Raw genomic sequence first — 24,205 nt, forward strand, 5'->3', positions numbered from 1 at the left:
GAAGGGTTGCTGTGAACACCAGGATGCACCCGACTGTTCTGAACCAAAAGGAACGGCGATAAACATCGGAGCGCATCCAAACGTTTGTAACCAAAACAAGGAGTGTGACAAACATCAGAACACATCCGAATGTTTTTAACCAAAACAAGGAGTGGTGATAAACATCGGAACACGTCCAAATGCTTTTAACCAAAACAGGAAGTGGTGATAAACATCGGAACACGTCAAAATTCTTTTAACCAAAACAGGGAGCGGTAATAATCATCGGAACACGTCCAAATGCTTTTAATCAAAATTGGAAGTGGTGATAAACATCGGAACACGTCCAAATGCTTTTAACCAAAACAGGGTAAATCGACGGACAGGAATGATCTCACATGGAATTCCTTTAGATGAACCGTACATACAATATTGTGCCTGTATAAGAAAAGAACTCAACAAGCATAACACAGTAAGAGTGCATCTTTTATGCACGATTACAATAATGGTAAGGCATGTTCTATGCAAAACATGCGAGAAACAAAACGGAATCATATTCTATGCAACGAGAACCGTAGCATGTTCCATGTAACATCGGAATGCATATTCAAGGCAATAGTACAAAATGCATGTTCTATGCATGATCAATAGCACAAAATGCATATTCTATGCAAGATTAGCAAATGCATGTTCTATGCACGATAATTAGAAGCATGTTCTATGCAAAAATGGAGAAATGCATATTCTATGCAACAATGGAGGGATGCACATTCTATGCAACGATGGAGGGATGCACATTCTATGCAATAACAAAAGCATATTCGTTAAGACCAATTCAAGAACAACCCCCAATTTACCTCTTGGAAGAGTTATAGATGTTAAAAGGATACACCTTGCTTATGTCGATGAGCGACGAACATTGTACCCTAGAAACACCATTATGAGCCTCTGTAGAGACATTCTGAACCAAACACTGAACATTTCCTTCACTTCTTGAAATCCAAGAACACAAAACAGAACCAGGGACACATAGGAGACTCTTGGACACTAACCGGCCACAAGAAGGAGCCGCTGGCCACCTGCCGGCTACTAGTGTACCTTGTCAGCCACCAGTGTGCCTTGCTGGCCATCGATGGTGCCTTGCCAGCCATCGATGGCAGGCCAAGGGCAAAAAGGGTTTTTTGGCTTGGGTCTTTAAAAAATAAGGCATGATACTTCATTTCCACATAACCCCACATCTGAAATTCTTCTCTCTCTCTCTAGGTGCTTCTTCTCTCTAGATCCGCACTTTCTATGCATTTTCCAACACCCCACACAAACTTTAGTCACTAAATCCTCTTAACTATCTTCACTTTGAACCAATTGGAATTTGATTTCGACGCTTCCTTCCTCATTTCCACCATTCTAGGTTCACTCCCCTCGAGTTTCTCTCGAGTTCTGTGCACTTTTCTCGACTTTGACTTTTTCTTCCATTTTCTCTCTCTTAGGGTTGACTTTTCAAAGTTTTACCATTTTTCTTCACTTTTCTTCACCTTCTACCTATCTCGTTCCTTTTCAGATGGCGGATGATCTCCCTCACGATGGGGTTCCTCCTGAGCTTCCTCCAGTAGACTTTGAGGCAAACTTTGAGGCCGAACCAGAGGTCGATCCAAAGCCATTACTATTGAGTATACGGCCTTTTGATCCAGCGAGGTACCATCCTCAAACACACATATTGCCCACTGTAGGAGGCATCAGATCCTTTACTGACTTTGCTGAGGACGCACTAGAGGACCCCCTGTTGAGGGAGCCGGCGTCTCATTTATCGACCATTGCCATTGAGGTACGAAAACTATTTTTATGCATTACTGCCCTTAACAGTTTGCATTGCGTGCACTGTCTTCATCTAGTTGTATCTCATACACTGTCTTGATCTGATTGCATTTCACACATCGCCTCGGTCTGACTGCACTTCATGCATTGCCATAGGGCGAGTCTCTCGTCCCTTTAGAGGCTATGGTACGACAACCATTCGAGATTGGTATGGCGAGCTCCCAGTTGGAGTTCGTAACATTGTTGATGAGACAGGCTTCGGTCTCTTCCGCTCCAGCTTGACCCGGGTTGTAGCGAGCCGTCGTCTCTTAGGAGCACTGGTGGAGAGGTGGTGGGACACCACCAACTCTTTCCACTTTTCCACCACAAGGGAGATGAAGATGACTCCTCACCACTTTGCCATGATCACCGACTTAGGCGTAGGAGGTGATCCGATCCCTTGCAATCCTGATATGGGGGAGTGGGAAGTAGCATGGCTTGAGCTGTTTGGGGCACATCCACCGATATACAGGGTGGGCATGGTGCGATACAGCTGGTTTGAGAAACGGTTCAGGGGGACTGAGCCCAAGACGATTGAAGAGATAAAGCAGTATGCCAAAGGCTTCCTCATGTGTCATCTTTGGTACCACCTTGTTTTCAAATAGGTGGAATACCGTGGGCCTATATCCGCTGAGTGCCTTAGTGGTCCTCCCTCGAGTTCAGTTTTATGATTGGGGCAGAGCAGGCCTCACCACGTTATATGGATATATGAGCTCCTCCTCCCGTCCGCGAGGGACTTTGGTTGGAGGCTATTGGCGAGCTTGGGAGGTACAATTGCTTCATTACAGCTCTCTTTGCATGATCATGAGTGATGCCCGGCTTCGCGTAGCGTATAAGTCCAATTACCAAACCGGCTTCGCATAGCGTATAAGTCCAATCTTCAAAATATTTCTGCGTATCATTTTGCATTTTGCCCCTGCCTGCGGGCGTGCCTGCGGGCACATCTGTGTTATTTTGTATGTTTGTCTAAGTCTTCGGCCTTGTTAAAAATGGGTCGTCTCTGGGCTTTGACATTCACTCCCGTCATTTATGACTTTCGAGTTTTGTCAAAGAGGGACAACTGTAGACACCCCATTTTTGACCGACCTTGAGACTCAGACATCACCAGTTGAGCACTCGGTGATATTGCATATTGTGCTTGCTTAGAAGTTTCAGAGTCTCGGCTGCGAGCCTTGTCTTCGGACTTCCGGGCTCTTTTGCGCTTTGCCTCGGTTTGCGAACCAGGCTCTGTTTTTTCTATTTTCTCTTACCGAAGGGAGGGAGAAGTCTCGTAGATCATCTCTCGGTGGCCGTAGGCTACGCTTCGTGGTCGTAGGCCATTTTGCTCGTTTGGAGCCCGGTTTCCGATTTTTTCGGAGCCGTTGGCCGTGTGCCTCGGTTCAGGACCGCCTAACCACCTCCGTTTGCCCCAATTTTTGGTATACATCTTATTTGCTCCCCTTTGAGGGACACTGTGGTCTGAGAGACCAACTTCGTGGTCGAACACCACTTCCGGTGCCTAACAGCCCACTTTCGGGGCCCCGAACTGCGTGTTTTGGCTCCCGAACCCTCATTCTACATTTTTGGGCTCCGACCCGAACTTGAGATAGTCATATTTTGAGGTCCTTTTCATGTTTGATTCAGGACCTTTTGCTGTTTGAGATCTCCTCCTATCACTTGCTTCTTTAACGCTCTTTTAGGCCTTTTTTTTGCACGGTATTTTAGGCTTACTTGTGAGCTGTTTCGGACTTGGTCATAAACTAAAAAGTGTCTTTTTTTGAGCCCATCTTAAAATTTGTTGAAGGGATCTCGGCCATTTGGGTCCAGAAGCTACCACTTGCCTTTATATCCCACTTTTTGGCCTTTTTTGGGGGGAAACTTGAATTGTTTTCCCCCCCTTTTTTCCCCCTCTTTTCCAACTCTTTTGCTTATAAAACCAGCAGCTCCCAGCTGTGTTGGAGGGTTAGAAAATTTTGGTTTTGAGCTCTCTCATTAAATTTCTCTCTCTCTCTACTCTAAATCTCAAAACCTCAAAACCCCTTAAGTTCTTAACCATTTTTACACACCATCACCTAGCACCACACCACCACTTCCATTTCCAGCAGCTTGGAGGTCTTCTCAGAGGCGAGGAGGCAGCAAATTTGGTCCAAGAAGTTGCTAAAGATTGGTCTACAAGGGTGAGTTACCATTTTCCTCTTTCTAGCTCCTTTTTTGCAACATTTCTTAGCCTCTCTTTCTTGTATATCTGAGCTCCGGCCATAACTGAAAGTAGTGTTTTTTTGAGCTCTATTTCATGTTTCATTAAGGGACTTTTATCATTTGAGGTCTCCATCTTGCACTTGCTTCATTATCCCTCTTGTATGCCTATTTCTTGCGTAGTATTTTAGGCTTATGTATAATCTTTTTTGAGGCATGTCATAAACTGAAGAGTTGCTTATTTTGAGCCCTTCTTCAACATTGTTGAAGGGCTCATTGCTTTTTGTGGCCTCCATTTACTACTTGTCATTATATCTCTCTTTTGGCCATTTTTTTTGCATGATTTGTTAGCCTCGGATGCTTCTGTTTTTGGTCTCTTTTCAGAACTGAAAACAGTCTTATTTTGACCCCTTCTTCATGTTTCATTAAGGGTCTTTCATGGTTTGAGGCATCTTTTATATACTTTGTGTTATATCCCTATTTTTGGCCTTATTTTGTATAGCATTTTGAGCATTCTTGCATACTGTTTTGGGTCCGGCCATCAACTGTAAAGTGCATTATTTTTGGCCCCTCTTCAACATTGTTGAAGGGCCCCTTTGTGTTTAAGGCCAGCAACCACTACTTGCTTCTTTGTCCATCTTTTGGCCTTTTTCTTGCATGAGAGCTTAGCCATACCTGTGTTGGTTTCTGGGGTTTGTTGTAAACTGTAAAAGGTCATATTTTGGACCCTTCTTCAACATTGTTGAAGGGTCCTCATCTTTTCGGGACCAGAAGCTGTGAGTTGCTTCTTTATCTCACATTTCGGGCCATTTTTGCATGCCAGTTTCTAGCTTTCTTAGTTAATTTGTAAATTAATTATGAATTTGTTTATATTCGGACTGTATTATTCGAACTGTATTATTTGGACTGTACTATTCATTCAGACCCTCTGCGCGAGGGCAATATTGTAATAAGTGTGCGTGCGTGTGTTGCATGTCTTCCAACCCCACGTCTTTCTCCCTTTTATTTACCCGCTTATGATGGTTAGATTAGGGCATATTTCAATTAGCATACAGCATGATAGCATGTTTGTATTCATTCATCTGTTTTGCATGCACCGGGCTCGGCGCATCATACTAACTGCATTTGTATTTCAATTTCAAAGTTGAATACTTGTTAGCTGTTGCATCTCATATGCCATGTTTAGAATAGCCGAGCCTGCTATAGTTGCATTTTGCATGTGTTGCATTAGGCATTTCTGTATAATTAGGGTCATGCATGGATTTCTAATTAGCTTTTGTTTTGGCTTGGAGTACTCGGTGAGTTTTATGCTTTAGCATTCTTGCATGCGTGTGAGTGACTGCCATGAATATCATGCTTACCATGAGGCTAATTGCTTATGTGATATATCTGCCTGAATGCCTGTGGGTGAAGGTTGGGTTATTTGGATTGGAACAAATCATTGACTGTGAGTTTTAAGCCCACTAGATAGTGGCAAAACCATCTCTTCTTAAGCCCACCTGAGGGTGGCAAAATCTGCATTTCAAGCCTACTTGCGAGTAGCAAATCATCTTTCAAAAATAAACATGAAATGTTTTGTTCCAATTCGGGCGATCCAGTCTATACTTATATACTGTGCGCATCACATAGTATTCTAGGCTAATAACCGGAATAAGAACACACAATGTTTTCAAAAATAAATATCATGGTTAGTAGAGGCCGATCTTTGATCAGGCGAGTAGGGGTGCTCACGAAGTGACCTTCCCCAATCGTACCCAAGTTCCCGAGCCGAGGCAACTTTGGTGATGACGGACACGTGGCCTTAGGCAAACGAGTCAGGGTTTCCTAAATTTTTCAAAATAAAATATTTAGGTGGCGACTCTGTATCTGGCAAAGCAGTCCATGTTTGGCACTTCTTTTCTAAAAATCTGTTTTCTCAAAACGATTTGCCGGATTTGGACTCTTTGGTTCAGATTAAAAACCGTGACAAATTTGAGAGTCTTGAGCTGTAGTGACCCCAAATGAACAGAACGGGAGCTAACCCTCCCGGGGCGTTCGGGGACGTCTATAGGAGGCAGAGTACTTCCGTGTAGAGGGCGACTATGCAGCCTTTATCCAAGCACTTTGTACAGTTTCAGATAGGTTTTATTTTCTTTAAAAACTTGTACTGCACTTTTTTAAAAACTACCATGATCAGAAAGAAAGCCAGCTCTCCTTTTTTTTTTGAAAAAGTGTTGTACTTTGGATTATGAGCACTGCATCGCATGAAAATGAGATTGAAGTTGCCATTGAAAACCGAATACTTGTATTGTCATAACAGTCTGAATCAAGTAACAAACTGACGAACAACTGAAATAATCAATGTAATACAACTCGAAAATCAAAACAACAACTCGCCAAAGAAAACAGTTCGACATGCAGCAAAACGACTCAATAAAGATCTAGATTACCAAGACAACTCAATAAACAACATATAAAAAAACACAAAACAAACTTGCTAAAGTTAAAAGGACTCAAAGCAAGACCTTAGAACACACAAAGAACAGAATAAAACTTCTGCATCCAACTAATTCCTCACAAAGGAGGACATGAGGCACAAAAGGAAGGCCTACCGGCTATGAATGGTGGCCTTCCGGCCAACTATTCCTCTGCCAGCCATCAATAAGCCTCTGCTGACTATCAATGGGCTTATGCAGGCCATCAATGAGCCTTGCCGGCCATCAATGCGCAGGACCTCCAAAATGTTGACACCTGGCCTCCACTGACTGCCTTATCTTTTACAAAAACTCCAGCTTCGTGATTTCTTTATTTCAGCTGTAGTTGGCCACAAATGGAGCCATTTTTTGCCCAAAAACTCTCCAATTGAATTGCAACTTTAGATGGCTCAGAAAAGCTGAGTTTTTGGGGTTTCGGTATAAATGCACTATTCCCACTGAGTCGTTCTCAACTTTGTTTTTCGTTCCTTCAGATGTTGGAACCCAGTTACGCACGTTTTTAACTTCAGGGGACAAAAACTATGCCTGCCAATCGAAGAGTTTCAATTGCTAATGGAATCCCAGCGGGATAAGGAAATCTTGCCCTAGTCCCATTTTGGTCATATCCAAGCTTTAGGAAGGATGTGTGGGCTCACTTTACATGAGCCTCGATCCTTGGTTCACAACAGAGAGCTGGATATTCCCAGCCTCATTCATCAATTTTCTGACGTCGGTGACCGCGGCGACCGTTTTTGGCAAAGTTTTCGGCAGTACGCCCTTTGTTTGTGTATGATGGTTCATTTTCTTCTTGCCCCAGGTTTTGGAGAGTCTAGCATTCAATTAGTTGAAGTAGCGTAAGGCTTGAGATAGGGCAAGAGCTGCATGGGCTTGGTACTGGCCGAGACTTTGATAGGCTAGGATGCCTTCCATCGGCGGGAGACAGCCAAGTTCGCGGGAAGTCCATTACTTCTTCAGGTAATGTTTCCCACCTTTTCTCATATGTATTTCTCACATCACTCAGTACTCATGCTCTGTTTTTCTCTCAAAGCCCTTTTCTCACTTTTTCTCTCAATATACACTTCTCTATTCTTTAATCTCTCTTTTCTTTCATCCCTCCCCAGATATGGCTCATGGAGAGGTTGAAAGTAGTGGATTCTTTCCCTACATACTCAGCAAGGGGCTACTTCTTCCGCCAACGGATAGTAGATTTCTTGAATGAGGGATGGTGGTGCCATTTGATGTGCAACTGGTCTGCTGTTGACATTGTTTGGCGTTACCCCTAGTTTGACTTGCCCGAGATGAGCTACAGCATGGTTCGGCAACTCGGTATTTAATTGATTGGCCTGACACACTGTGTATTCTACTTTCCGTTCCAGTTCACGCATGAATTTGGACACGACCAAATTTGTCCGGAAGAAAGGGTAGAATACTCAGCTTCGTTTCCAGTTCGAGGTTCACAATTAGCTCGATTCCCCAATACTTCGAGGACGAGAGAGCTTCTGGCTCCCGCTCCCAATTTTAGTTGCACCCTTTCTGGTGAATGCCTGGCTTGGGTTGAAGATGAGACGCAAACTGGGCCCACTTTAACATCTGAAGCTTCCACAAGCTCTAGAAGAGGATGCAGGAACACCTGACTCATCTATGCCCCAAGTTTATTGCTTTGATCTAACTTTTCAAGTTTTCCTTTTGAAAGTAATAAAAGCAACTTTGATTTGTATCAAGAGTTAGAGAACTTTGTATTGAAATCAATGAAATTGGAGTTATGGGCACTGAAAGTTTTCCTTTTGGTCCAAAAATGGTCTATGTTGTAAAAGATTAATTTGAACAAAATCAACTTTTATCAAAACTTTTCAAAACCATTTTCAATAAGTATCCTAACTTGACACACATGGAATCTATCCTCGAGATGTACAACCCCAAATCCAGAAATAGAAAATTGCTCCTAGACTGAATAGCACTGCTCAACACTATAATCAGCTCTTCTCTCAAGGTAAGGATCATAACCAAACTTTCAGATAACGAAAAGACAAAGATGCCTTGATCAAACACATGGACATAGTTGATTTGGCGGTGTTTACGGCCGGACTTCAGAATGAAGTTGCCTATGTATCCCGATGATGGGAATCAGGCCTTACGTAGTTCGGCTCAGATTCACTTGGGTATTAACGATTCTTTTGCACTCTAACTTTTGCCAAGGCCACCATTTCTGGGTTTTCAACCTTGCGAGCTCAGTTTTTCTTTTTTCTAATTTTTTGTGCTCTAACTTTTGCCTAGGTCGCCCTTTCGGGTTTTCGGCCTAGCGAGCCACTTAAGGGTAGTATTTCTTCAACTTGTCCATGTTGATTGGTTGAGAAAATTTTAGGCCATCTAGGTCCATAAGAATGACAGCTCCACCCGACCAAATAGATTTGATAATGTAAGGACCAATCCAATTGCGTCTGAACTTGCCCCTAGGGTCATGGATGGGAGCTCGGTTGTCTTTCAGCACCAAATCTCCTTTTTTAAGATTTCAAGACTTAACTTTCTTGTTAAAAGCCCTAGCAATCCTACATTAATATCCTTGAACATGGTACAATGCTTTCAGCCTCCTCTCGTCAAACAACATAAGTTTCTCGAACCTGCTCTGTTGCCAATCCACTTCTGCTATCTCGCACTCAGCCATAACCCATAGTGACGGAACCTCTATTTCAATCTGCATAACAACTTCCAACCCATAAAACAGAGAATATGGAGTTGTCCCAGTAGATGTCTGAATTGAAGTCTTGTAGCACCAAAGAGCGAATGGCAATTTGTTTGGCCAGTCCCTGTAAGTCTCAACCATTTTCTGCAAAATGTGTTTGATGTTCTTGTTGGCGGCCTCAATAGCTTCGTTGGTTTGCGGCTGATATGTGGATGACTTATGAAAAGCCACGTTGTATTTCTCCAACAAGTCGATCACTTCTCTCTTGAAATGGGAGCCATTGTCTGAAATGATCTTATTCGGGACCCCATAACGACAAATAATGTTATTCCTAATGAACCTGGCTACATGTAACACCTTCAGTAATGCATAGGATTGGGCTTCGACCCACTTTGTAAAATAGTCTATTGCCACCAGGATATACTCATGCCCATTCGAGCCTTTTGGCGTAACTGCCCCAATAACATCAATTCCCCAGGCTGAAAAAGGCCATGGCGAAGTCATGTTGTACAACTTCGACGGCGAAATATTCATGCGATTTGCATGAATTTGGCATTTGTGACATCGTCGAACAAAACCAATACAATCCTCCTCGATGGTTGACCAGTAGTAACCCTGCCTGAGAATCTTCTGAGCTAGCATTACTCCTCTCATGTGTGCTCTACACTCCCCTCCGTGGATGTCCTCCATTAAGCGCTTCGACTCTTCTGCATCAACGCACAACTTGTGCATTCCTAGATGACCACGTTTGTACAACTTACCCCTGCAGATGATAAACTGAGCAGCCATTCGCCGTATTACCCTTTTATCTTTGGCATTTTCCCATAGTGGATAAACCTCATTTCCTAAGAAGTCCCAGATATCATAGTACCAGGGGTTCTGATCCTGTACTTCATCTATTACGGCGATCAACTCATAGGTCGGCAGATATCTCTATTCAATAATGATCGGACGCATCCGGACTCCCAAAGGGATGTCTATCATAGAAGATAGAGTTGATAAGGCATCAGCGAACCTGTTGTTCTCTCTTAACAGATGTGTGAAGGTTAGCCTCTCAAACCTAGGAATCAGAACATCTAGGGTTTGGTGATAGATTTTCATCATTTCTTCCTTAACCTTCCAGTCTCCTTTTGCTTGAGACATAACCAAGTTCGAGTCCCCAATGACGTCCAACTTTTTTACCCCTAGTTCCAGGGTGGCTTCCAATCCAGCGATACACGCCTCGTATTCTGCTTTGTTGTTCGATACCTTGAACCGGAGTTTAAAGGCTAGAGGTATATGGGAATTGTCGGGTGCTATCAGCAACACCCCTATCCCATAACCGTACTGGTTAGACTCTCCGTCAAAGTACATTGTCCAGGTTTCTTCTTCGAGCTGCAGATTAGCTTTTTCTGGAAATAGGTATTCTACTGCTTCGTCCCCTTCCACTGGGTGATCTACCAGAAACTCTACTACTGCTCTCCCCTTGACAGACTTACGAGTCATATATTTCAGATCAAATTCAGAGAGAAGAAGCAACCAATGGGCTAGCCTACCCGTAAGTGATGGTTTCTCGAAGAGATATTTGACTGGATCTAAACTTCAAACTAGAATTACGGAGTGAGCTAACAGGTAGTGCCTCAACTTCCTGGTAGCCCATACCAAGGCTAAGCAAGCCTTTTCCAGCGGTGTGTAGCGAGTCTCATACTCCAGCATCTTCTTGCTCAGGTAATAGATGGCTTTCTCTACTCTATCCTCAAATTCCTGAGTAAGCATGCATCCCATTGTCGTGTCTGTTATTGATAGATACAGAGTCAACGGCTTCCTTGGCTCTGGTGGCGACAACACGGGTCAGTTCTGAAGGTACTGCTTGATCTGCTCAAAAGCAAGCTGGCATCGGTCATCCCATTGGAATTTCTTTTCTTTCTTCAAGTGACCAAATAGTGGTTCACAAGTCAAGTTTAATTTTGCAATAAACCGTCTTACGAATTGCACTTTACCCAGAAGCCTTGCACCTCCTTTTCAGTCCTTGGTTGTGGCATTTCTAGTATGGCCTTGATTTTGGAAGCATCAACCACGATGCCCCTCTATGTGATCAAGAATCCCAGTATTTTCCCTGTTGTTATGCCAAAAGTGCACTTCTGTGGATTCAACCTCAACCGATATTCTCTGATCCGTTGAAAGAATTTCTTTAAGGCGATGTAGTGGCCCTCTCTTTCCTTGGATTTCACAATTATGTCGTCCACATACACCTCGACCTCTTTGTGGATCATATCATGTAGAATTGTGGTTGCAGCCCATTGATAAGTAGTCCCAGCATTTTTTAGACCGAACGGCATCACCCTGTAGCAGTAGGGTCCCCACGGCGTGGTGAAGGCAATTTTCTCTCTATCCTTGGGTGCCATTAGAATCTAGTTATACCCGAAAAATCCTTCCATAAAGGAGAGCAACACATGGCCTAAGGTAAAGTCCACCAACTCGTCAATGTGTGGTAGAGGAAAGTCATCCTTCGGACTAGCTTTGTTTAGATCTCTGAAATCTACGCATACCCGAATACTGTCATCTTTCTTTGGCACCAAAACAATGTTGGCCAACCAAGTCGGATACTCACATACTAGCAAAAAACCTGCACCTATCTACTTGGTGACCTCCTTCTTAATCTTCAAAGCCCAATCCGGGCATATTCTCCAAAGCTTCTGCTTGACGAGTCGGGCCTCGGGGTCAAGAGGGATCCGGTGTTGTACAATCTCGGGATCGATTACAGGCGTGTCTTCGTAGGACTATGCGAAAACATCTTTGAAATCTTTTAATAAAGCGACTAAGCGTGCGCGTTCCTCTGAAGACAACGTGGACCCGATCTGGACCAAACGCGGATCTTTCTCAGTACCCACATTAATTGCAATGATTTCATTAACAAGGGGTTTTACAAACCTCTCCTCCTCTCGATCAATCAAATGTTTCAAAACCAGAGAAATTCCTTTCTCGTCGTTTTTATCAAAATTTTGAAAGTCATGATCAATGCAATATACAAGTGGCACAAAGAAGTACTCAGAAACTGTAATGGTATTAACATTCAAGAAATCCAGCTTGTCCAACTCCTCAGTTACAACTGACTCAAAAGAAAAGGAAAAAGACGACCTGGACAAAACTACAGCATTTGGATTATCAAACCCAGGAATACCGGACTCTGATTCAGACTCCACAGACACTTTGGAATCAAATTCCGGCTCACTATCTGATTCAGATCTACTGGACAGAAAACCCTCATGCAGCTGCCAAGTGAGGGATGGTATGTTAGATGCATCCAGAATACCACCGAAAGGGTCCACACCTGATTGGTCTCTAATCATGAAAACAGTTAAGTCATCCCCTAAGCTTTCTAGATCAATCGGAGGGTCTAAAAGGAGATAAGCCAGTGCTGCTTCTATCTCAAGTTCACTGCTGTTGGACTCACCCTCCGTACTCTGTTCAGCCACAGAAGTTAATTCAGTCTATTCCTCTGTGGCTTCACCCTTTTGCAGTAGTAGGTCGAAGAAAATCTCAAAGCCGGGTAGTCGCTGCTTCTCAGAGTTCAACCATGGCTCAGGAAGCCGTAAAATGGGAAGCCTTCTTTCTCCCAGACAAAATGGCCATTCAGAGTTCCCTAAATTGGCCTATGCACAAGCTCATAGTGTTTACGACTTTGCTTAGCTTTGGCTCTTCCTGCCATTTCCTTTCCTTTTCTCACCCAGTCCTCTTTGGTAGGCATGTAGCCCATGCCAAAGGCATGAGGGTTATGTGGCACTTCAGCCAGTGCAGTAACGCCCTTCCGACTGCTCTTTCCTAATCCCATCCCGGGTATATGTTGTAACTTGTTTATGAGGTAGACTGATTAAGCATTGATGTACAACCCCTCTAAGATATTTTGCCCCACCCGGACCTCAGCCAAGGTAGAATTAGACAAGAAAACATTCTCATCACCATGTACAATCTCTAGTACTGGTGTAGTAATCTCCGACAGAGGATGTATAGAAGAATTCCCAAAAACAGTGGTTACCCCATTCCCAAGAGGGTACTTTAGCATTTGATGCAATGTGGAAGAAACAACTTTACTTGGTACAGCCAGGGTGGCCCAAGCAACAAGTTGAAGGTAGCCGAAACATCCATGACGTGAAACTCAATATCTTGTTGGGCTGGCCCGACCTGTGTTCTGATCTGAACTGTTCCCATCACCTCTCTGCTTGTGTTGACGTATGCCCAGATCACATGGGCCGTTGGTACAAAGTTCGCTGGCTTCAAGCCAATAGCATAGGCAGTGTGAGACGAACAAACATTGATCGCAGACCTAGTGTCAACAAATACCACCGGCATCCACTTCTCCCTACACTCAACTGAGATGTATAGTGGTTTGTTATGTGCAGAGCCTTCAGGCTGCATTTCCTTATCGAAAAAGGTCAAATTCGGCGAAGCACCTCGTGGGAAGACAAGTCCCACTAATTGTTATGGGGTTGTGTCGATAGACAGCTTGGCCTTATCCATCACAGACAATACAGCTTGCCAGTGCACGCGTGAAACCATAAGCAACCCCCAGATAGATATGTCTGCCTGAATCTTCTTTAGCTGCTTCAGTACAGCTTCTTCTTCCAACTACTTGTCCTTCTATTTTTCAGCCTCCTTGTCCTTTTCGGATGCTTCAGGTTGGTCTAAATGTGGCGGCTTGAAGTACTGCCCGCTTCTAGTCATATGATCCACCTCCTCAGAGTACCAAGTATCGTCTAGCAGGTCATGACCCCAATCCTCGTCGGTGTGGGCAAGATGCAGATCATCATCTTCCCACCACACTCCTCTGGCAACCGGCAGGCAATTGTCCGGTTTTGTTGTAATTACTCTTACATCACAGTGATCCCCCGTAGGGTGTTTGTCTTTCCCAACCTTTTGACTATTCTCATCATTTTCCCATTTAAACCACTTCAGTGCGGCCTCTTGTTCCATATCTACAATACTAACAATGCCCGATTCCTGAGCTGAATTCTTAATACCGATGCTCTTTGGCAATTTTCCCTTATCCTCGGCCGTTCTGGCCCTTGTAGTAGTTCCTGCTTCTGGCTGTTCCAGCCTTGGTTGAACTCCCTCATCCATATCAGGTTCATCACTGAGCCACCCAAAGTTGTCCGTCAACCCGTTCAGATCAAACCAGTTAATGTGCATATCTCCTGAATCTTGCTCATCGAAGAACTGCAGATTGTTGATGTCCTCCTCCAGATCGGCTAAGTCATCTAATCTTTGGCTTGAGCCATCCTTTCGGACCACACCGACCTCCATTCTTGTTGGAAACTCCACCTCTGGTTTGGCTTGATTGGCTGGCACAATATAACAGCACAGGTTGTATTCTTCTCGCGATAAATCCATGGAGCCCTCAGGTACTGAATTGACATTCTCATTCTCCACCAAGGCTATCTTGGCTTCATCTATCACAGTCACCACCACAGGTTTGGGTTGGGATGTGGACGTGTTCATCATGCACAAATCTGTGCTTTTCGAGATGAACAATGTCGGCTTAGATAGGTGGGAGGGGGTGATGTGTATACTGGGGTCATAAGGGATGGCCAGTGTATGGATGAGGTTTATTTGCTGGGGTGGAGGGGGTTGGTTATGTTGTGGAAGAGGATTTGTAGTGACATTGGGTTTTTTAGGAGGTGCTATCACCTTGTTGTCAATGAGATCTTGAATCTCATGATGCAATCTGAAGCATAGATCAGTGTCATAACCATGCTGTTGGTGAAAAACGCAGTATTTGGCCGGGTTATGTTTCTGGGAAAGAGGATCAGGTAGGGGGTGAGGCTCTAGTGGCTTAAGGTGCCCCTTTTTGATCAGGACCCCTAAGGCTTTGGATAAGTACAAGTATAGTGGGGTGAAGACCCTTTGGCCTTGGGGTTGATGGCTCGAGGTTTGTGAGGTTGTATTGGATGTACCGACAAAGGGGTTGACAGTGTTGGGTGTCGTGGTAACCATGCCCACATCAGAAGGCCTTGCAGCTGCACTACCACTTGTAGTCGCATTGGAATTGCGTGTGAAAGCCCTCTTGGGCTGCTCTTTCTCGTGGTCTATCAGACTCTGCTTCATTGCATCCTCAATTTGCACCCCTATTTCATAGAGGTCAACAAATTTAGACAGAGATAAGACTATTATCTTCTGTAACAGTCTTGGTTGCAGATTATGGACCACCATTCTGATTTGGTCCTTTTCAGCTGGTCGGATGGTTATCATGGAGACCTTAGCCCTCCACCGAGTCACAAAATTAGAGAAGCCCTCCTTCGGTTCTTGGTGAGTTGCTTCAAAATCACTAGTTGTGACCTCGATCTGAGTATTGTAGGAGTACTGTGCTATGAAGGCCTCGACCATTTCCTCCTAGTTTCTTTTCACAGAGTCTTCAAGTTTGGCATACCAAATGGCCGCTATACTCGACAGGGTCCGGCCGAAGAGGGATAACTTCTGCAGTCTAGATAGGCCCATCGACCGCAGAATGTCTGAGAATAGCCGCAAGTGGACCATGGGATCACTCGAGCCATCAAAGTGGTCTATGTGTGGCATCTTGAATCTATCTAGCAACGTCACTGCCGAATCAGTATAGCCATTCTCGATATCAGGGATCGAATTCATGCCCTGTGCCCGTTTAAAGAGCTTTTCCAACTTGCTCACTTTCAGCGCAGTAGCGTCGACCTCGAACTCAAACCGCGCCTTTATCGGGTAGACCAGTGCCTTGGAGGTCTGAGGCGGAATGGGATCCGCATAAATGCCTGCATTTTCCTGGACATTAATTGTGACCCCGGGTGCCGAAATCCCTACTGGGGGTGCATGGGATGCTGATGCTACTACGGGTTATGGTTGCTATTGTTGAAGCCTTTCTATTACCTCTGCTTGGCGGGCTACAACCTCGGCTTGGCGAGCTATGGCTTCAGCTTGTCGGGCAGCATCTAGCTGTATGTTCTCAATAGCCTGTTGTAGTTGGCGAAGCATGTCTTCCATGTTGGCTGGAGGACTTTGAACTGCCAGAACCGGAAAATACTCTCTGTCTGGAGTAGAAGTGGATGACTGGGCCTGACTGTGCATAGGCGAGGTAAACGGTGATTGCTGAATTGGCGAATTTTGCCGAATCCTCCTCCGTCTAGTAACCAGCGGGAGTTAAACAAACACAGGTTGTCCCCTAACTAGATCCCCAGATCTACAAATCCTTCTAACTCTGGTCTAGAGTGCTTGGGAGGTAACAAACTCATCTGAAGTAATGGTGAAAGACTACCTTGCAAAAAAGAAAATAAAGCAAAAAAAAAAACAAAAATCAAAAACCGCACAGCTCGTCGGCTCAGGCAAAAACAACACACAGTTGCAATCATAAGCTGGAGAACTGTACTCAAACACTGATTTCTACCCCAAAACTGATACCTAGACTTGCAACTGATACATACATTCCTGCATAGTTTCACTCTAAAAGCACGCATCAAGCAAGTGAGAACCAAAAACACCTCTATGATAGGGTAGGGTTACCCTGTTATAATTTTTTCAAGAGCTAGGGGTTCACTACGCAAACAAGCGGTTTCAAACAATTCCTACATTCGGGTGAGCAACTTGTCCTAGTTTGGAACAGTCTCTATGGCTTCCGATATGCAACTGGGCCAATTGGCCAAAAAGGGTACCTTAGCAAGACTACTGAATATACCTCTCACACCTAACACCGAGAAGTGAAAGGAGGATCAAATGGTACAGCGGTAGTCCAGATCCAAGGGTTATGTTCCCATTGTGGCAAAGCCCGCAACTGGTCAGCCTTTTGGCAAGCTTTTCCAGCAAGCCTCTGGCAAACCGCTCAGGAATAGCAGATGGAAAACACTGTGACTTAGGCGCACTGATACAAATGCAAATCTGAAGAAATACATAAGTATAGATAGAAAAACATATCATGAGTTCGAGTCAAGTTCTCTAATTCCCTAGCAGAGTCACCAGAAACTATGGACTCGCCATTTTCGGCGCCCTGCCTTTCGGAAAGGATTTGAAAAGAAGGCCTTACAGTTCGGATTCCCACGGTTCTAAATCTAGTCTCACAAGTGCAATGGCAAATTAGACTGCTTTGTCAGATACAGAGTCGCCTCATAAATATTTTATTTTTGGGAAAATTTAAGAAACCCTGACTCGTGCCAAAGGACACGTGTCTGTCATCACCAAAGTTGCCTCGACTCGGGAACTTAGGTATGAGGGGGGAAGGTCCTGAAATGAGCACCCCTGCTTGTTCGATCAAAGATCGGCCTTTACTAATCATGATATGATGTTTTTATAAACATTATGCGTTCTTATTCCGGTTATTAAACTAGCTTTACTACGTGACGCACACAAGCAAGTATAGACTAGTTGCAAGACCTGGAACAATTTAACTCATGTTTGTTTGCGAAAATGGTTTGGATTTGTCACCCTCAAGTGGGCTTAAAGATGCGGATTTTGCCACCAAACATAATGGGCTTAAAACATGATTTTGCCACAACAAAGTGGGCTTAAAACATACATTCATTGAATTGTTCCAATTCAAACAACAAGCCTTCATCCATAGATATTCATGCAGTTTAGCATTTAAGTACATAACCTCATCGCAAACATGCTAATCATGGCAACATGGCAATCACACTCATGAAAGTATTCTAAAGCATAAAACTCACCAAGTACTCCAAGCCAAAACAGAAACTAGTTAGAAAGATGCATAATCCTAACTATACAAGATGCCTAATGCAACACATGCAATATGCAATTAATAGGCTCGACTACTAATATGGTATTTGCAACACTTTGATAGCATGCTTTGAAACACGTATTCAAAGAAGTATTGAAATTACAATGCAGCTTGAATGATGCGTCGAGCCTCGGTGCATGCAAGACAAATGAATGAATGCAATCATGTGATATGCTAATTGAAATATGATCTCTAATCTAACCATCAAAAGTGATTAAATAAAAGGGATAAAGACGTGGGGTTGGAAAACATACACATATACACGCACGTACATTTGTTACAACATTATGCCCTCACGAAAGAGGGTCTGAATGAATAAGCTAAGCTAATCTAAGCTAGGCTAATTAAACTAATCAGACTAAACTAATTAGTCTAATTATTACAACACTTAACTAATAAGCAAACTAATTAATTAAAACAAATGTACACTAACTAAGAATACGAGATATTAAAATATACTGCCACTGCTCTGCCTCGGGAAGTGGAATATGCATATGCTCGGTTCTCGCCTCGAAAAGTCTTCCGTTTTGCTCTTGGAAGCCTCTGTTTGCAAGGTTGAGAAAACTCCAGAATCTTTCTGCTCCAACTTACCAAATCTTCCTTGAGATTGACATCAGTGGCCTGCCGACCAAGGATGGTTACTGCCAGCTATCTGCCGGCTAGAGAGGTGCACTGCCAGCCAGAAATAAAGCACAGTAGGCCATTGATGAGGCACTGCCAACTACTAATGCTCGAAGTCACCATGCTGCAACAAAGCACAAACAGAGAAAAAGAAAGGTTTTTCCAAGGGTATGTTTGTACTGTACCACTCATTATCATCTCAAAATCTCAAAGGAGTGACACACTTGGATCCAAAACCACCAATCAAGCAATTTCATTGCATGATGGCCAAAGATCCAAGTTGTGCAATTTCGATAAATGCACAAATATGACCAACAAGACCACCACCCTATCATGCATGATCAAGGGCAATGGGGACCAAGAAAAATGTCACATTTCATCACTTTTTAGTATGAAATGTCCCATTTTTCTTGTGTTCAAATTAATGTCCGATTCGAACACATGCAATGCAACACGAAAGATGCTTATCTTGCCTCTTTTACTTGCCATTTTTTGTTTGCTCATTTTAGTTACCGATTCAGTCTTTAATCGATTAAGTCCAAAAGTAAGTGTCCTCTAATGGAAAGATGCCTCAAACCACAAGTTACTTTGGGCATGAAAGAGGCATTACATTATTGATAATGAACCCCCTAAGGGAGTAAACCATTAGGTGCAACACCTCTATTTCACACTTTGGCAAACAAGGGGTTTAAAACCATTTTCAAAGCAAACAAAAGAGTGAAGAATTGAGGGAGGTTGTAAAGATTTTAGATGTTGAAATAAAGTGCAAAACAACACTAAAACATGCTATTAACTCAAAACAATGATGATTAAAGCATTAAAACATCAAGCTAGTGAAGGAAATAACACTACAACTATGCAATACAAGCCTTAACTGAACTAAACAACCCAAAACAGAGCCAAAACCGGTTATTTCAGAGGCAAAAACGTGTTGGACTCAAGCCACAAAAAGCTAAAATAATAAGCTAACATGTAAGGCTAACTAGGCATGCAAACAAGACACAAGGAGGGGAGGCTAACCCCTCCAATTTTGGACTTCAAAAGTTGATTTTTACCACTGAAAAACCTCTAAAATTCAGTGGTTAAAAGGCCCAAAAAGTTTGGTTTTAAAGTGATGAAAAGATGGCACAAAAGCTTAACAAGATAAGAAGCAAAAGGGTGGACAACCCCCTAACTCAAAATAACCTCAAACCACCATTTTTAGGTCATAAAAACAAAGGTTTTTACATTTCAAAACCATCCTTAAAACAATAAGAAAGGATGGCAAAACAAGTATTGAAAACAAGCTTAAATAGGGTAAGTTCTATACCTTTGAAGCAAAGCACAAAATAGGCATAAATCCAAGCTAAAACCACTTGCTAGAGCTCAAATCAAGTCTCAAGGAACCTCAGCTCAAAGAGAAGTAACTTCTATCAAGGAAGTGTATGCAAAAGTGTAGAGAAAACAAGCTTCAAGGCATAAAATTGTAAGAGAGAGAGAGAGAGAGAGAGAATTTTTGTCTTCAAATTTTTTTAACCCCTCCACATGCAAGAGAGGGGTCCTATGTATAGAAAATACAAAATCCCCTCACAAAGATCCAGCCACATACGTGTTGGAAGATGCATGAACATGTGCAAACAGCTGGCACAAAATATTTGCAAGAAAGACTGATGGCTGGCAAGGCTTAATTGATGGCTGGCAAGGCACATCAATGGCCGGCAGGCCAAAAGCCATGGCCAGCAGCTTTCAAGGATGGCTGGCAGGCCATCAACAACTTTATGCTTAAAAGACCTAAGCATGGTCCAAAGATGAGACAAAATGGATGCAGGGTTTGGAAAACTCAAACCTGTGGCGTTCTGCCGAACTTTAAGCATTCGGTGAGCAATCTGACTCGCCATTGGATGTACGTACAAGAACATCCAAGTCTTGAAAGGTCGTAAAAAATGAGGTGTCTACAGGGGGGTTAGCCACCCCTCCTTAAACTTGTTTACTAACATTATCCTATTTTGTTTTATTCACCTTTTCTAGCTTAAATTATGCTATTATGGGCTATTTAATTTATGTCCACAATTATTCTTTTAATATTATGTTTGTATTGTATTTACCAATTAATCAACTTCATATAATCATCTCTGCAATCTCCCTCCATTCTTTGATTATTTCGATTAAAAAGTTGTGAAAAATGAAGATTGTTATTCAAGTATAAGAAAGAAATTTTTCCATGTTTATGGTTTAATCTCTTCAGAGGTTCATCACCAAAGGTATACATTTTTCTTATACTAAAGCCAATCTTTTATTTTTTTTATTTCTTTTTATCACTAGTGTGTTTACTTTTAAGGGACTAACTTTCTAGTTAAACCCTTGGAAATCACCAAGGAAAGTGTCATTATAGCTTATTATCAAGCTTGGATTTCAAGTCATTTTCGCTCACCTTGGGTTTTTCTAAGTCATTATCACTCTTTTGAGTTTGACTAGTCCTTGTTGCGCATCTTGGGTTTGACTTGAAATCCCTTATCGCTTGTAAATGAGTTTGACTCTTCCTTTGTAATTTCCCCCGAAGAAAATAAGGTGTATTTTCTCAGGTTAAGTTGATGCTTATTTCTCTTTATTATGTTTTGGACTTAGTAGACGTAAATATCACTTTTGGACAAAAGGGAGAAAAGATAAAGAAATGGAAAGGTAATAAAAAAGGGCTAATAAAATTGGTTAATTGGATTACAACCGACATAAAGAACTAATATTCGATTCGGTCAAACGTTATACCGAGTCTATTGTGTCAAGGCTTGTCTTACATCAATTCATGATATTTTGATGAACCTTGAAGCGTCTCTACTTCCCTTCTTGAATTCACTTCATGATAGGAGAGAGGGGTGGTTGTTATGCATTGCATTTATTGATCTTTGTCCTATCATGTCTGAAATCATCTTGCAAATCAACTTGCAACCATAGATGGTTTGGGAACCAAGTTCGCTTCTCTCTTAAGTATTTTCTATGATACAAAAGGGTAGAAGAGACAAACATGGCTAGAAATACCCTGTTTGCACTGTTTCACCTCAGGCACAAAAAATAGATTTCCGCAAGAAAACAAGATATGATTGGATTTATTTGGGGCTCGACTGAGTTGCATTCTACGTCGGCAAGGCTCCAATAAATTGCAAACAATACACTTTTGGTTGAAAGTAATGATAGGGTGAAACAAAACAGTTTCCAACAAGGCAAACAGAGTAATTCCTGAGGAGCAATATGCAACCATTGTATATTTGTTGTAATAAATTAGATAGCCCCTTTTAGTTATTATTCATTCGGATTTGTAATAATTATTTATTTGGACACTTGGACATTCGAACCCTCCTTCGCGAGGACAAATATGTAATAAGTTGTATGTCTTCCAACCCCCATTCTTTCTTTCTTTTATTTATTTGCTTATGATGGTTAGCATATGGACATTGTTAGAAATTGGAAGCCCATATGGCATGACCCTTTGAACCTTTTGAACCTTATCCATGTAAGTTTTGAATTTGAATTCAAAACTTATTTGGATAACCACTCATGATAGCTATATCTATCGTATCAATTGATATGGATAGATTGATATATATATGGTTATATATCTGATTTTATATTTTAAATAATATATTGATATCAGATATCTTATATTGCTTTTACCCATAACCTTTTTTCCCAGACTCTCTCTAACTCTCTCCCATATGAGAACGATCCAGCCTCTGCACTGTGACTTGTGTGGGTGATACTCATATTGTAGTATCACTCCACTGCTAGGTTCGTTGTTCGTTTTTTTAGAAGCACGTGATTTACCCACGAGATTCTTCGCTTCAGGTTCTGTCAACAAGGTATGATCTAGAATTTTTACCCGTCATTGTTATATTTGTATCTTACAGACATCACATTTTCAAATTAGCATTTCCATGACTTGCATCCCTTCATTTTGCATGCAAAAAAGTTTGGCTCATCATATTATTGAAATATCAAATTCAAACTCTTTACTTGAATACGTGTGCTATAACATGCTTTGAATTAACTCGCATGCCATGCTAGTAGCCAAGCTTATTACTTGCACGTGGTATGTGTTGCATTAGTCATGTTGCATTAATTAGGATCATGCATTTTTTCTAACTATTTTCTTTCTTTTGACTCGCCTTCAGACATAAGGTAAGTATTTTTGCTTTAGCATATTGCATGAGTGTGATTACTGCCATATCAAACATACTACCATGAGACTAAATGCTTACTTGATATATCTGTTTGAATGCCTGTGAATGAAGGCTATTCACTAACATTGGGATACTTTGATTAATATATGTATATGAGATCACTTTTTCAAGTGGTACATATGCAAAACACTTTCTTTCAAAACAAACACGAAATCAAACGTTCCAACGTTTCGTGAAATTAGTCTATACTTGTATGTTAAAGATAAAATAAGAACATATTTTGTACATAAAAATCACACCATAATTAGTAGGAGCTGATCTTTGATCGGGTGAGTGGGGTGCTCAATTAATGACCTTCCCCTCTCATACCTAAGTTCTCGAACCAAGACACTTTGGTAACGACAGACTAATGGCCTTTGGTACGAGTCACGGGTTTCCTAAATTTCCCAAAATAAATATTTAGGTGGCGACTCTGATATCTGGCAAAGCAGTCCATTTTTGGCATTTGATTCAAAACATTAATTTTCCAAAAGAAATTGCTAGATTTGGACTCTTTTTTTGTGTTTTCATCGTTTCACATTACACTTGTGAAATCAGATTCAGAACCACATGAGTGGAGTCCTATATGTGGAGTCCGAACTATAGGACCTATTCGCCTTCCGAAAGAAGCGCGAAAAAGTCGAGCTACGGTAGGTATCAAATCTAAGATGGTGGTGGTTTGATAGTAAAAATGGTGGTCGTCGACCGACGGTGAGGATGAAAGAGAGGGTACTGTAAAAGAAAAAGAACGAAGAGATGGTCTAATGGTCAAATTAAAATATTTAAATAACAAATTTTGTCATTTATACATGACTTTATAATTATGAGAGGGTTTTGAAAGTACTAATATATATATATATATATATATATATTGGGTCCTTTTAACAAGAAAAGGAAGGGTTTATGGCCAAATTTCCCAAATTTTTAAACTTAATCATTGATATGTAATTTTTTTTTCTTCTAAACCTACATTGTTTTATTATTTTTCCATTATTAAATTTAATATTATATATATCAAACAACTTGTTTTAGTTCAACACTTCAATTTTTGTTAAATAGTTTTCAGCTTAAAAATTCAAAATTTAGTTTTCATTATCAAACAATTATTCAACTTAAAAAAAATCAATATTCAGTTTTTAGAACTTAATTTTTAGTTTTCAGTTTCCAGTTTTATAAAACGCCACCTTAGTTATAATAAAATTTTGGATAAATTATGCATGTAATTCCTTAATTTGTCTTTTGTGTAAATTTATCTCTTGTATAACTTTGTCTCCTTTGAATTGTATTAATTTTGCCATTTACTTTTTCTTTTAATTTTTACAATGTGTTAATTTTATTTTCATTGATAACATTAGCTAAAAAAACTCGACATAATTCAAAAGAAAAATTGTTCATTAAAAAGAAAAGGGTAAATTACACTAACGGTCTCTATAGTTTGGAGCTTGTGTCATTTTGGTTCCTGACTTTTCAATTGTAACGCATTTAACTTTGAATTTTGAATCTTGTTCCAAATAAGGACAATTGAATA

This window comes from Camellia sinensis, chromosome 9 (assembly GCF_055761805.1).
Source record: "Camellia sinensis isolate YWXY chromosome 9, ASM5576180v1, whole genome shotgun sequence".
Classification (NCBI taxonomy): domain Eukaryota; kingdom Viridiplantae; phylum Streptophyta; class Magnoliopsida; order Ericales; family Theaceae; genus Camellia; species Camellia sinensis.